The sequence below is a fragment of the Felis catus genome, chromosome X, assembly GCF_018350175.1.
Source record: "Felis catus isolate Fca126 chromosome X, F.catus_Fca126_mat1.0, whole genome shotgun sequence".
Classification (NCBI taxonomy): Eukaryota; Metazoa; Chordata; class Mammalia; order Carnivora; family Felidae; genus Felis; species Felis catus.
The window spans coordinates 58,484,247-58,500,055 of NC_058386.1; positions in this window are offsets into that span (position 1 = coordinate 58,484,247).

The window sequence follows — 15,809 nt, forward strand, 5'->3', positions numbered from 1 at the left end:
ACTCACAGCAGTGGTAAGCGTATTTTTCACTGACGCTAAGATACGCATTCTCCTCCCCCCCCCCCCCCCATTTTTATGTTTCTGAAATTAGCATACTTTTGTCTGTGATGGCTGTTGGCCGTCTGGCAGTTTTGTGATGGGATTGTCATTGCTTGTAGGTGCATGAAACCCCCTTATGAGATAGAGGAAGTATCGCCATCGAAAGTGTACAAATGGCGTCTCGGTAGCTTGGAAAGAAATCCTGGACCGAAAAGTGAAGTGCTCTTCTTAAATGTTTTCTAAACGTTTTTATTTATTTTTAAGAGACAGTGTGCTAGCGGGGGAGGGGCAGAGAGAGAGACGGAGACAGAATCCAAAGCAGGCTCCAGGCTCTGAGCTGTCAGCACAGAGCCTGACGCGGGGCTCAAACTCATGGAGCTGTGAGATCATGACCTGAGCCGAAGTTGGAAGTTCAACCAAATGAGCCACCCAGGTGACCCTGAAGTGCTCTTTTTAAATGCTGTCCCACCAAAGAGTCCCCTAGGCTACAAAATTGACAACACAGACAACTCTGAGTTGAAAAGGGATTCCTAAGAGTTCTACACTAAATATAAAGAACTTCTAGAAACACGTTAATGGATTTATTTTGCTTTTTAATGTATTCAAAGAGATCGACACCTAAACAAAATAAAAATTCTAAATGATAAGAAAAAAAAAATAGCCTAACCGTTGATCCAGTGACACAATTCTTGGGAATTTAGCCTGAGAAAACCATTTAAGAGAAAAAAATTCTCTATGCACAAGGAAGTTTGCTCACAGCAGTGTGATTTATGAAGGCAAAAAAAAACCCACAAAAAACAAAAAACTGATAACAACTTAAATGGTCAACAATGATAACAATAAGAGCTACTAATACCAGTTGAAACTACTACAATGCCAGGCCCTCTACATACGTTATTTCATCTGGGTCTTGTAACAGCCATATGAAGTAGATTCCAATCTTTTCCCCATTTTATAGATGAGGCACGACGTGTGATAACTTGTCCAAGGTCAAACAGCTAGTAGATGGTGGAATCAGGATTTAAACTCTGGCTTCTGGGTTTATATAGATCCAGACCTGTGCTATGTAACTATTAGAAAAAAGAAGTATGTTGTAATAATAAATATGCTGCACAGTTCAGAGCAGTAAAAAGGAAAACAAATTTGTATATACACTGTAATCCCAACTACATAAAATATGTATGCGAAAGGTGAGGGACCGCCATCAGTTGAGTGTCTGACTCTTGATTTCAGTTCAGGTCATGATCCCAGGGTTGTGGGATTGAACCTCGTGTCAGGCTCCGTGCTGAACATGGAGCCTGCTTAAGACTTCCTCTCTCCCTCTGACCCCAGCTTGCACAAGCTCTGTCTCTCAAAAAAAAAGGTTAAAAACTCAAAAAGCCTGCTAAATATCTAGAAACATGTTGCCGTAAAACATGAATGTGCAGGATGGGTTTCTGAGGACCAGTGGGGCTATTGGCTCTACATCTTTTTTGGGTTGCTGTATTGGTCTATTCAGGCCACCAAAACAAAATACCATGGGCTGGGTGGCTTCAATAATTGATTTTCTCATAGTTCTGGATACTAGAAGTCCAAGATCAAGGTACCAGCAAGTTCAGTTCCTGGTGAGGGTTCTCTTCTTGGCTTGTACATGGCCACCTTCTTGCTGTGTCCTCACATGGCATTTCTCTATATGTGCACAGAGAGAGAGAGAGATCTCTGGTATCTCTTCCTCTTCTTTAAAAAATTTTTTTTAATGTTTATTTTTGAGAGAGAGAGACAGAATGCGAGTGGGTTAGGGGCAGAGAGAGAGGGAGACACAGAATCCGAAGCAGGCTCCAGGCTCTAAGCTGTCAGCACAGAGCCTGACGTGGGGCTCCAACTCACGAGCTGTGAGATCATGACCTGGGCCGAAGTCGGACGCTTAACCGGCTGAGCCACCCAGGCACCCCTCTTCCTCTTCTTATGGGATACAGGTCCCATCAGACGGGGGCCCTACCCTTATAACCTCATTTAGCATTCTAAAGTTCCTACCTCCAAATACAATGAGGTTAGGGCTTCTGCACAGGAATTTTTGAGGCCACACGATTCAGTCCATAACAGGACCCCTTTGAGAATCAGATGAGAGTTTGCACACCCTCCCAAGGACACTGTGTACATTGCCTTCCAAAATTCTGCACACAATTTCAGGAAGTTCATGGACCCCAGGTTGAAAACCACTGTTCTGGGCCAACTTCCTCTTTTCACAGATGGGGAAATGGTGGTTCAGAAAAGGGATGTGATTTTCCACAGATGAGGAGAGAGCCAGGTCTCATGATTCCTCATCAAGGGCTTGCCCAACTTTGCCTTCTTTTGGGCCTGTAAGGTCAACCATCTAGGGTTACCCCAGCACACCATGGGCCTTCCAGACAGGGTGAAGGGTACAACTGCTTCTTCCCCTGGGATGCTCACATGGGTTAACCAGGCTTTAGCTGTAACTGACAGAAAGTGGTGTGGATTTCAGTGCTTCAAACCAGTCAGGAGGTTGCAAAGAAGCCACACCAGCTTCAATGCCCACTCACAGGAGACCTGAAGGTGAGGAGATGGAGGGGCTTCTGTCCTCCTGAAGGACAAAGTGGAGACTGAAGAGGCACAGACTTGAAATATCTGGTGGTGGCCTTGACATGGCATTGTCCCTCTAACTCTGATCCCTAACTTGTACACTGCCCAGGAGTCAGAGGATTCGATTTCCTCAGGAGTCTTCTAGCTCTCCTATTCTGCACTTCTATGATTCTGGGGCAGGAACAATGGGGAAAAATGAGTTGAAGTATTTGGGTTCTAGAATTATGGGTAAAATAATTTTTTTCCCAAATGTCTTCTAATGGTATAATAGAATTAGCAATAAAGAAAATGTCTTTTAAAGAGATGAAAAATCCCTAAGAAGAGTCTGAAAAGACCTTTTAAATACTTAGTTGTTTAAAGTAAAGTTTTAACATAAATGTTTCCTTTATTTTCTGCTTCTGACCCATCCTTAAGAGAGGTGAATTATGGTAGCTGGACATCTAAATAATGGTGTCAAAGGAGCAGTATTTATAATGGGAAATGCTATTAACCTTTAGGCAGAGGCGATGACCCCAGAGGCTCATTTTGTTTCATTTCATCGGTCAACGAAATAAAGAACCAAATAACCATGACATTCTTCCTACTGAGCCTATCAATACCACAAAGCAGTGTGGAGCCTAAGTTTAGGCTGCTGTGGGGGAAACACAAGACTAGAAACAAAAGCAGGGGAAACTCATGGGGTGAAGTCTAACTTTTCAAGAAAACTCTTTCAGCTTTGCTCCCTACAAACAATAAGGACTTGAAGGGCTGCACACACCCACTTGCTGCCTCTCAGTGCCCAATGCCTAGTCTAACACATCACTGATCTCAGTTTCTGTCTAGGGAAAAGAAAGAGGAAGAAAACGGTTGTTGATGGGGGAGCTGGGGTGAAGGTTGGTGTTAAGAGGGAAGTGTCAAACAGGCAAGGGACACGCAGGCCGTCAAAACCACCACCACCACCACCATCACCACCACCACCTTTATTGGCACAAATAACCCCTTCAGTCCCAGTGGCTAATCAGCTAATGGAAAAGAAGAGGAGGAACTCCAAAGGCGTGCCAACCACCCCTTACTTCCAAACAAACAGCCTTAAACGGCACTGCCCTCAGCTGGTCAAATAAGTGTATTTGCCCTTAGTTTTGGATTTTTGGCCTTCTCTTTTTCTTAGGTTCTTGGTCCTCCACCTTCAGGAAGTGGATGGGGAAGGCAGAAATCTCTGAAAACCTGTAGCCATAGCGCAACACCTCTGTGAGTTTTCAGCACAAATTCACAATTAAATTCTGAATGAAAACATACCTCCCAAATATGGAATATTTGTACAAATTTGAGATTGATGTAATTACATAAACATCATTCCCATTATTTTCAGTAAAATCTGAGATTTTGAAGATAAGGCTACTAATATAAATGAAATGAGATTACTAATCTTAATAAGGCTTGTTATAAATAAAGGTGTTCCAGAACCAGGCTGGATCACTGCCAGAAAAACCAAGTGACACTCAGAGATGTTGGTGGATCGGAGTTGTATTTTACACCGGCAGGCTTAGAGGAGATCCCTCTCCAGAGATCTGAGTCCTGAGCACAAGCATGGGGGACAATTTATTGTCTGTTACTTCTGCATTCCGCTTTAGTAGTAATTTGGCACTCATGGCAAGCAAGGACTGGAAGAAGAACCTGTAAGAAGAGTCTCTAAGCTAGGAACTAGAGCTTATGTTAGTCCCATCAGCCATCTTATGGTGCATAAATTGACTTATTTTCCAAACAAAGGAAATAATTTTAGTTCTACTTCTGGTTATAACATAATTGTAATGTTTATACTGGTATGCTATTTCCCTTGGCATTATTTTTTTCTCCATTTATGGTGAAAGGTAACATAGAGAAAACGTCACAATTGTATGCATATTGTAATCAATGATTATCAAGTGAATGTTTATGTAAACACCCTGGGATCACAGAAGAGAACACTGTCCATATCCTCCAAGGCTCTGGAAGTTTCCCTGTCTGGTATCAGCCCCATTTCTCCTCTAAAGAGGAAATCCACAACCTTACATCTGTGACCACTCTTTTCTCGCTTTTCCTCATGGTTTTATGCCTTATATATGCGTTTTTAAATTTTTTATTTACTTATTTTTTTGCTGCAAAAAAGTGATTTTATTAAAGCATGGAGACAGGACCCATGGGCAGAAAGAGCTGCACTGGGGTTGTGAAGAGTGACTGGTTATATACTGTGGAATTGGGGGAGGTAAAGTCAAGAGGAAGTTGCTTAAAGGGATTTCCATATGCTAAAGAAGATTCACAGGATACTGGAGGCCTAGCTATTGTCAAGCTAAGGTTGTTTTTCCCTCTAGCAAAGCATTATCCTTAAGACTGTAGGGAGTTACTTGAGATTAGGCTATTGATAAGATTGCTCTTTTCTTGTAATATTAGTAAGATATTTGTAAGCTGATGGGGACTCTATCAGTTTAAACCATTTGTTTTTTGCCCTTTCCTTTGTCCGTGGGCAGTCTGGAGTGCCTGAGGAATAGCACACATAACCCCCTGGGGAGAGGGGGTGGGTTTCAGCGTGTCAACTTGCCTCATGCTCCCTCATCATATATGGGTCAATATTGATCAGCTGGGGAACATACAGGGGAGTTACAAAAACACAGAGGCGGCTGAATCCAATGTGCACAATGATGAGGGAGCATAAGGCAAACTGACAGACCACAAGTCCCCCTTCCACCACCACCCCCCCCCAGGTAGGATGTGTGTAATATTCCTCAGGTACTCCTGGCTGCCCAAGGACAAAGGAAAGGACAAAAAACAAATAGTTAACTGATAGAGATCACAGTCGTGCGGGACCTGAGTCTCCATCAGTTTACAAATATCTTAGTAAATTACAAGAAAAAGGCAGTCTTATCAATTAGCCTAATCTCCAGAAACCTATACAGTTTCCTGGAGCCCCAACATCACCTTCCTCTCCATAAAGGCAAGAAGGAAATGGCAGGTAAAATTAAATTTCCTTATAACCTGCAGCCCATTGACAAATACTTAACAGCTGGCAGAGTAAAAGTTTCTCAAGGAACTCCCTACTGTCTTAATGCTAATGCTTTGCTAGAGGGAAAAACAACCTTGGCATAACAATAGCTAGGCCTCAGTATCTAGTGATTCTTTTTTTAGCATGTGAAAATCTCACTGGAAACTTCCCCTGGACTTTACTTCCCCCAACTCCCAAATATATAACCAGTCTCCACAGGGTCCTGGGCAGCTCTTCCTGCCCCAGGGGTCTGTCCCTGTTCTTTAATAAAATCACCATTTTTACACCAAAGACCTCTCAAGAATTCTTTCTTGACCATCGGCTCCAGACCCCATCCTCACCCCTAAAACCTCATCAGACAACATGTATGAGCCTCTTTGAGTAGAAAGGATCATCTGTTGGCTTGAAGTTATTGTAGTGATGCACTTTTGGTACCAAGCAGAGAGATAGGAGAAAACAGCAAAACATAATTAGAATAACAGGAAAGAGAAGCCCAAATGAAAGTCTTTTGGTAGTTGACAAAAATTCTCCAGTTTAACCAATCATTAAAGGAAGGAGAAGGATTGTTTAAAAGCACCAATTTGAGGGGGTCCTGGTGTAAGGGTTAAATTGTAGTGTAGGGCTAACGCTTAGCTTGAAAGATAACAACTTTGTTCTGACATTAAAGGTCAAAAGATAACAGCCTTGCTTTTACTCTTGTAAATCATACTTCATACTCTTGTGAATCAGGCTTTACCAATGAAGGAAACAAAAGCTCAAAAAAAGAGCATCAGAGACAAGGTCAAGGAGATCCACTGGTTGCAACTTAGCGGCAGAAATCTAAAATAATCACCTCATTTGATAACTGTTTCTGACTCATCTGGCAACTGTTTCTAACTCATCTGGGAACTGTTGCTCTGTTCTATTCCCAGATAATGATAAAACGATGTGATCGGCTTTAAAAACTCTGTACCCCGGCTGTTCGGGGCCACACTCTTATCAAGAGTGTTGGTCCCAATCGGTCGGCCTTGCCTTTCATTGTAATAAACTTTGTTGTGACTGTCACTGGTGCCCGTAGCATTCTGTTTCAGGAGTTGTGTGGATGCAACACTGGGTGGCTCAGTTGGTTAAGCGTCTGACTTTGGCCTAAGTCATAATCTCACAGTTTGTGGGTTTGAGCCCCCATGTCAGGCTCTGTGCTGACAGCTCAGAGCCTGGAACCTGCTTCAGATTCTGTGTGTGTCTCTCTCTCTCCCTGCCCCTCCCCTGCTCGCACCCTGTCTCTCTCAAAAATAAATAAATGTTAAAATTTTTTTTTTAAAAACTAGTAAAAGCACCAATTCGAGAATTCATGTCAGTTTGAAATCCAGAAATATTTCTGTGGTAACCTGGAATGCACACACACCATTGTTGTTATGAGAGCACGTTTCACCTTGTGCAGCAGTTAAAACATTTAATGCCATTCTATTTTGTAGAATTGTTTAATGCATTTGAGTTATTTTAGTATTTCATAATATAATGTTATTTTGAGAGTCACTGAAGGCCTTAACTGTGTAACAGGTGGTGGTGGTTAGCCATCATATAGACTCTGTTCTGCTTCGTAAGCAGTTAGGTAATTAGTAAGAGTTACTTTTATAGAAACAAGAAAAATATAGGTCAATGGTTAGAGCAAATTACAAACCCAGTGTCTTCCAGTGAGATTTTTTTCAATGCCAGGCTTGAAGCATTGTCAGATGGAGTGGAAACAGGCAGCAGGAATCAGATGTTTTTTTTTTTCTGGTTTGTAACTCAAATGACCATGATGATCCTTTTGAATGCCCCATTGTAAGAAGAATGGTCAGTATAGATTGGGGAAAGGAGAATGAAGAAGAAAGGTACAGCTGATGAGGGAGTGTGGGGCAAGTTGAGGGCAAAGGGCAGGTTAACAGCAAACCCCCCCCCCCCAAGGTGGGACAGGCATGATATTCCTTGGACACTCCTGGCTACCCCAAAATAAGAAAGGACAAAAAACAAATGGTTAAACTGATAAGAGTCTCTACCAGTTTACCAGAAAAAGGCAATCCCACCAATGGTCCAAAGTCCAGGAACTTCCTACCGTCTTAATGTTAGTGCTTTGCTAGAGGGAAAAACACCTTAACTTGAAAATAGCTAGGACTCCAGCAAGTCTTTAGCATGTGAAAGTCTCTTTGGAAACTCCCTTTTGACTTTTTCTATTCCGACTCCATAAAACTCCATAAAACAGTCACACACACACACCCACACACAATTGCAATGCAGCTTTTTCTGCCCACAGGCCCTGTCCCTGTGCTTTAAGTGTTATGGAACAAGGCTGGACCTCTGGCAGAAAAACCAAGCGTCACTCTGAGATCTTGGATTGGAGATTTATTTAACACCGGTGGGCTCAGAGGAAACCATTTCTCCAAAGATCTGAGCACCAAATGCAAGTGGGGAGGGTAATTTATAGTTGTCAGCTTCCATATCTGTGGCGAGTTTTCGAGCACGCAGCAAACAGGGGAAGATGAACCCAGAGGAGGGGTCTCTAAGCTAGAGACCAGAGCTTGTTTTAGCCCCGTCAGCCATCTTTGGTGCAGTACTTCATTCATTTCTCCAACATTCCCCCCTTTGATGCCTTTCATAAAAAACTTTTAGTAGGCATCACCTTTCAGTTTTACAGGCTGGTACTCTCAGAAGGCTAAGATACGTGCAGTAGTTTGGCAAGCAGCAGTTGTTGCATCCACACGACTCCTGAAACAGAATGCTACGGGCACCAGTGACAGTCACAGCAAAGTTTATTGCAATGAGAGGCAAGGCCAACCGATCGTGACCACACTCTTGATCAGAGTGCAGCCTCAAACAGCCAGGGTACAGAGTTTTTATAGCCGACCACATCGTCTTATCATCACCTGGGAACAGAACAAAGAAATAGTTCCAAGATGGGGGTGGAAACAATTCAGACCTTCTGAGGTTAAGCTGCAACCAGTTGACCTCCTTGACCCTGCCTCCTGCGCCACTTTTTCAAAGTTCTCAACATGCCCTTGCCCCAATCCAATCAAACACTAATCCAGTTGATTTTCCTTGAACTTTTGTTCCCTTGATTGATAGGACAAGGCTGTTATCTCTTAACCTACAGTGTCAAAACAAAGCTCTTATTTCTCAAGGCTACAGGTTAGCCCTATAATTCAACCCTTACACAGTGTTTTCAATAAAATGTACCACGGCATTCAGTATACAGGGGCCAATGGATACAAGTAAAATTATGGAGGGGAGGGGTCTCGCCAGGGCAGGAAGCCAGGATGCCCAATCTGTGAGATCCCATCCTTTCCATTGATTGATACTTTCCTGTTGTCTACGTTGAATTCTTTCCTTGAGTTCCTTAACCTTAGTTGTAACTATTCCTGACTGGTTTATGAAATAGCAACATTCCCCAGAAAGATGCAAGTCCCTCCTTTTTCTGAAGTGAGGAGGTCAAGGGCTCGGCCTATTTTGGAGGGTCACTGCCAACAGAGAGTTTATTTGGCTTTGTGAGATTACCAGAGAATCTGCCACCTGTTCCATGTCTTCATTTATCTCTTGAGATAGTCTATGGTATAGTCCTATGGATGAACCTATGCCCCCTATTGCAATTCCTATTCCTGTCGCAATTCCTGCTCCTATCAGAACGGGTAGCAGGACTGCCTGTTTAGCCCAGGACTTGGGGCTAACGCTGTTAGGAGCTGATTTTCAGTGTATACAGATATCTCAGGGGTTAGGAAGACAGAATAACATATCTGAGTCCAGCTGGCCTCTAAGCATCAGTAGGCCAAATTAGAACACAGATAGAACAACCCAGGGGTTGAACACAGGGTTGCATTCCTCTTTAAGGTTATATTTCTTCCGCATAGAGAGGTGCTGTTCATACCTTCAGGGACTGTACAGATTAAATTGTCGGCATTTGAGGGGCGCCTGGGTGGCGCAGTCGGTTAAGCGTCCAACTTCAGCCAGGTCACGATCTCGCGGTCCGTGAGTTCGAGCCCCGCGTCAGGCTCTGGGCTGATGGCTCAGAGCCCGGAGCCTGTTTCCGATTCTGTGTCTCCCTCTCTCTCTGCCCCTCCCCCATTCATGCTCTGTCTCTCTCTGTCCCAAAAATAAATAAAAAACGTTGAAAGAAAAATAAAAAAAAAAATAAATTGTCGGCATTTGTGAGGCAGACCCCAGTGGCCAGGGGTCCAATCAAGACAGAGGTGTTGGTTTTGAGATTTTCAGGGGCCTCCCAGGTCAAAGGGATGGGAGTGGCTAAGCAAGCCCTCTAGCTGAGGGGCAAGCACATCCAGCAGGTTTGGGTGTGATTATCTATTTTATGAAGGACTTGTAGAGTAGTGTTGGCCCAATGCTGGAGTGGGGAATTGGTAAGCATCTGATTGAGGGCTGAAAGGTTCACACCTGGTAGACTGCCGGGGGAGTGGTTGCCTTTACAGCTTGTATTACCCTATCCTGGGTATCCTTCATAACTTTTTGAAGGGCCCTGTCTTGCACCCCTCCCCCGTCCGAGATCCCCCATTGAGGAAAGTAAGTGTAGCAAGCTTGCTTCCCTTTCTGGAGGCCCTTGTTGAGACATGGGTTCCTGATATTTTGGGTTATCTCTATGGTCCAATACACTTGGGGCACCGGGTGACTGACAGTCGGTGTTTTTCCCTTGTAGCAATCTTTGTGGAGGGAAGTGAAGGCACTGAACGCCCTTGACCCCCTTATTGTCATATAACAATCCTGGGGGCAAAGTGGGTAAGTGACAGTTGTGAGGGTGAGAGAGGTTATCATAATATGCGGGCAATACTTAATAATCCTCCCATCCAGAGGAGGTATGTGAGACCCAGCATGCATCTTTTGTCTCATGTCCAGCTTGTTGGTGCAGTCTCTATCAGCCCAACAGTAAGAAGTAAGATCAGGGCTATGACACCAGTAAGGGGCAAAGGCTGGCAGAGTTGCATCCAAACCCCTGGGCTTGGTTCATGCGTTGATTCCTCAAGCTTCTGCCATTTGCAGGCCAGCCAGCTTTGGGAGTGTGGCTGGAGCAGGGCTGGAGGTCTCAGAGGCCAGCGCCCCTTTGAGGGTCAGTTTAAGCGGGTTGACTGGATCTGGATCACTTTGCCAGGTTGTGGGTTCTTCTGAGCTGGTCTTCTTAACTCTGGAGTGATGGACCCATGGGGTGATACCTGAAACATTAAGTGCTGTAGGAGTTAGAATAACAATATGAGTTATTGTCAATAACAATATGAGTTCACTGCGGCCTAAGAGGTTCCCTCTTCCAATCTTTGACCCACACAGAGTCTCCTGGCAGAAAGGGGTGATTGGGGCACTCTCTGTGGTGTATCTCTGTAACTTGTTTGGGACTTCCCCCAAGGTCTGGAGCTGTTTTCTTATTCCCTTGTCTCCAATCTGGTGTAGGTCTCCTGGAGGTTTTCCTAAACATGGGGGGGGGGGTCGCCCATATAATAATTCAAAAAGGGAGAGTCCTAGTGCCCCAGGCATGCATCAGGCACGCAGGAGGGCCAGCAGTAGTAAATCTTGCCATGGGAGATTAGTCTCTTGGTGGAATTTAGCCAGGGTTTCCTTGAGAGTGTGATTCATCCCCTCTACTTTCCCTGGGCTCCAGGGTCAGTAAGCAGTGTGCAGTTTCCAGGTAACGTTGAGGGACTTTGTTAGGGTTTGTATAATGTCTGCCACAAATGTAGGTCCGTTATCACTGTGTATAGTTAAGGGTAGACCAAACCGAGGCACAATCTCCCATAGAAGAGCTTTGGCCACTTCGTGACTTCTTTCCATTCTGGCTGGGAATGCTTCGACCCATCCTGAATATGTGCAGATCATTACAAGAAGGTACCTGAACCCTTTATTTGGTTGTATGTCAGTAAAGTCCACCTCTAAGTCTTCAAAAAGGGAGGTCCCCATCCTTTGCGTGCCGGGCGGGGGCTGTGGGGCAGACCAAGCATTGTTTTTGGCACACGTTACACATTGTTCACTGACAGCCCGGCATAATGCTGGCAGCTGGCTGATATAGTAGTTCTTTTTGAGGAGGGCCTCTAGTGCAGTTTTCCCTAGGTGTGTGAGTTAGTGATATTCCTTCACTAGGTGTTTTCCCATAGACGACTTGACAAAGATGTGTCCATTTGGCATGACCCACTATCCCTCTTTGCTTAGTGTGCCCCCTTCTGTCACGGCCCAACTTCTTTCTTCATTTGTGTACAGGGGTGGGGAGGCTTCCCTCTAGGGCTCAAGAATCATAGTGTAGGTAGGAGCTTTGCCTAGGTCACCACAGGCAGCCGTTCTGGCTGTTTTGTTGGCCAGGCGATTTCCTTGAGTTATGGGGTCGTCTCCTTTCTGATGTCCCTTACAGTGTGGGATAGCTACCTTGTCTGGCAGCCATACAGCCTCAAGAAGCTTTAGTATTTCTTCCTTGTTTTTGATGGTTTTCCCTGCAGCAATAAGGAGGCCTCTGTCTCTATAGATGGCCCCGTGTACATGCACAGTAGCAAAGGCATATGGGAATCAGTGTAGAGTTAACTCGTTTACCTTTGCTAAGGATGAGGGCTGGGGTTAAGGTGTACAGTTCAGCTTGCTGTGCTGACCATCCTTTTGGCAAGGCCTTGGCTTCCAGAACTTCAGTGGTTGTGGTTACCACATATCCTGCTCTTCGGCTGTCCTCTTATAAACAGCTGCTCCCATTGCTGAACAGGGTGATCTCTGGGCTTGTTATAGCCTGGTCTTGGAGGTCCGGGCGGCTGCTGTAGACTTCATCCACTACTTTGGAACAGTCATGGTCGGGTTTTCCTTCCTCCGTGGGAAGGAAGGTGGCCGGGTTTAGTGTTCTTACTGTTTCAAGAGCGACCCTTAGGTTTTCATAGAGAAGGCCTTGGTATTGTATCAGCCAAGAATTGGAGAGGAAACGATATCCTTGGGTGCTCATGAGAGACATGACAGCATGTGGTACCTTAACATCAAGCGTTTGTCCCAGTGTGAGTTTGTCTGCCTCCTTGATGAGCAGGACTGTGGCTGCCAGCGCTCTGAGGCACGGTGGCAATCCTGCAGCCACAGGATCAAGTTTTTTTTGATAGGTAGGCCACTGGCCATTGCCAAGGCCCCATACTCTGAAGGAGCACTCCAAGGGCTATTTTTTCCCTTTTCATGTACGAAGAAGTTAAAGGGCCTTTCTATGTCAGGCAAACCCAGGGCTGGGGCTCGTCCTAGATCCAACTTTATTTCTGTGAAAGCAGCCCTTCCCTCCTCAGTCCATGCGAGGGGTTCCCGGTCTGGCACTCCCAACAGGTCATAGAGGGGCCTCGTATGGCTGAGAATCCAGAAATCCAAATGCAACAGAACCCTGTGGCCCCTAAAAATTCACACAAGCCTCGTTTTGTTTTGGGACTGTGACAGTGTGGTGATAACCTTCTTCCTTTCCGGTCCTAGTTCTCTTTTTCCTTTGTGAAGAGAAAGCCTAAGTATCGGACCTGCTGCTGATAAATCTGTGCCTTTTTCCAGGAGGCCCAGTACCCTGAGTAGGATAGGAGCTACAGGAGGGCCTTGGTACCTTTCATACAGTCTTCTTGGGTGTCGCTTGCAAGGAGGAGGTCGTCTACATATTGCAGGAGGACACACTCTGTGGTTTCCTTTGGAAAGTTGGCGAGATCTGCAGCTAGTGCTTCCTCCAAAAGAGTGGGTGAGTTCTTGAAGCCTTGGGGAAGTCGTGTCTAGATCAGCTGCATCTGGCACCCTGTAATGGGCTCAGTCCATTCAAAGGCAAACAATGGTTGACTTTGAGGAGCCAGGTGGAGGCAGAAGAAAGCATCCTTTAGGTCGAGGCATGTAACCATCTGGCTGACCCCGGAATTTGGCTGAGGAGAGTATACAGGTTCAGAACCACTGGGTGCTCTTGTATACCCATTCTAGCCTCGAGTGGAAGGAGGTACTGCCTTTGTCTCTGAGGTTGGGCTCCAGGGATCAGGTCAACAATGATGGGGGCCTGACTCCAAGCTAGTCCAGGTGGGTTATCTTCAGCCCAGACAGAGGGGAATGTAAGCCTGAATTCTGAGGGGCTACAGGGTTGGGCCTGGGTGCAGAATAGTCTCCATTCTTCTTCCCTTGGCAGGGTAATTGCCAAGACCAGGGTTTCCTTTTGTCTTGGGTTTAATTGGAAGCTTGTGTGTCCAGTGGGTTCAAAAGTTATCTGGGCCCCAAGTTTGGAGAGCAGATCTTGGCCCAGGAGAAGAATTGGGCAGTCAGGTAAGTAGAGGAACTCATGCCAGACCTTGTGACCCCCCAAGTTTACACTGTCGAGCTTGACAGCCCCAAGTATGGTTGCTGTTTTTTGGCTGAAAGGGGCTACCGGGGAAGTAACAACCAAGTGTTTAGCCCCAATGTCAACCATGAAAGTTATTGTTCGGCCCCCTACTTTCATTTCGACCATGGGCTCATGGGGGCCAAGAGAGAAAGAGCCCAGTTCCCTTTAGTCCACTTCTATCCCAGCCAGACCAACGAGGTTCTCACCTCAAGGTTCCTCCGAATATCAGCTGGGTTTTGAGGGCCCCTTCCGATTCAGACATTCATTCTTCCAGTGTCCTTTCTCTTTGCAGTATGCACATTTGTCCTTTGCTAAGGGGGCTCTGGGGTTCCCCCCTTTTGGTGGTTGGGGTCTTCCTGTCTTTTCAGTGTCTGTTTCTTTTAGTGCTGCTGCAAGAAGGGTGGCCTTCTTTTTTAGTCTTCTCTCTGCTTCTCTTTTGGTTGCAACTTCTCTGTTCATGAAAACTTTATTGGCGACCTCTATCAGCTGAGTGATATTCATCCTGGCAAAGCTCTCCAACTTCTTGAGGTGACAGATTGAGGTGTGGCAGATTGAGGCGTGGCAGATTGAGCCCAGACAGCAGGGTCATTGATCCCTGGAGGTTAGTGATCTTCTAGGTACTATCGTGTTTCTTTCATTCTTCTTCTTTCTTCCGTATTAAACAGAGTGTGGAGTAACTGTTGACAATCTTCCAAAGACGGTCGGTGGGTCTGGAAGAGGGACTCAATCAAGTCGACCATTGCTTATGGCTTTTCAGAGTATGATGGAGTGTTGTGTTTCCAATTGAGGTCATGTGCTCGCTTCGGCAGCACATATACCAATTGAGGAGGTCAGTTGTAGAGTAAGGTTGATAATACAACATGGAACGGCTGGGCTGGACTGTTCCGTCTTCATTCTTTCAGGCTCTCTCCTCTCCCTTACAGGCATTTGGAGAGCGTTAGGTCTGGGTCTGGGGCGCAGTCTGGCTGCTGGCCCTTGTGGGGGAGGGTGCTCCGGATCTGGGAGGGGAGGATAGATGGGCGGTGGTGGCTGTGGTGGTGTTGGAGGAGGAGGAGGAGGAGGAGGAGGAGGAGGAGGAGGAGGAGAGACAGTCCGGGGAGGAGTTTCAAGCTCAGGGGCGGTGGGGAGGGAGGCTGGTGAGTCATAAGGTGGTGGAAATATGGGATCTTCCTCTGGGTCTCCTGCAAACACTAGGGGAGTGGTGGGTTGCTTCTTTGGCTGGGTGAGTCTCCAGATGAAATGGCTAAAACCTTTGCCTCGTTCTGCTTGCTATGGATGAATCGCACCCAAAGTGGAGGATTTTGGGCAATTTCAAGCCAGCAATCGATGTATGGAAATTGATCAGGGTGACCTGGGTTTCCAGTGACTATCAGCCAAACCCACTGCACTATTTGAGCATCTAATGTCCCTTCCAGGAGCCATCCTACATTGAATATGGGCCATTCTAGTTCACAAAAGGTCCTTAACTTCCCGGGTGTCATTTTCACCCCGTAATCGCCTGAAAATCCCTTTTTAAAATTTTTGAGCATGAACTCTAAAATTGCAGGCTTAGTCTGTTTTGATCCCATTATTAACTCCTTTCTCATGTTCGGTGTTGCAGAGACAGACAAAGGGAGGGTATCCCCTCTGATAAGAGCACTAATTGGATACTCTACTGGTCGTGTTCCTGAGGGAAACTTTAGGTGAGGCTTGGCTGTAGCGGAAGCAGCTTTGTGACTTGCGATTGGAGTCTAATCTAATGCTGCCCTGGACTGTATGCTTTCACCGCGACGCAGGAGAGCCCACTCAGACTCTGTAGAATTTTGGGGACCTTAAGGGTGCCTGTCCATGGAGCCACAAACTCAAACTTGACTGGCGAGCCTGGCTGAGCTGCACATTCACACACACACACACACACACACACAC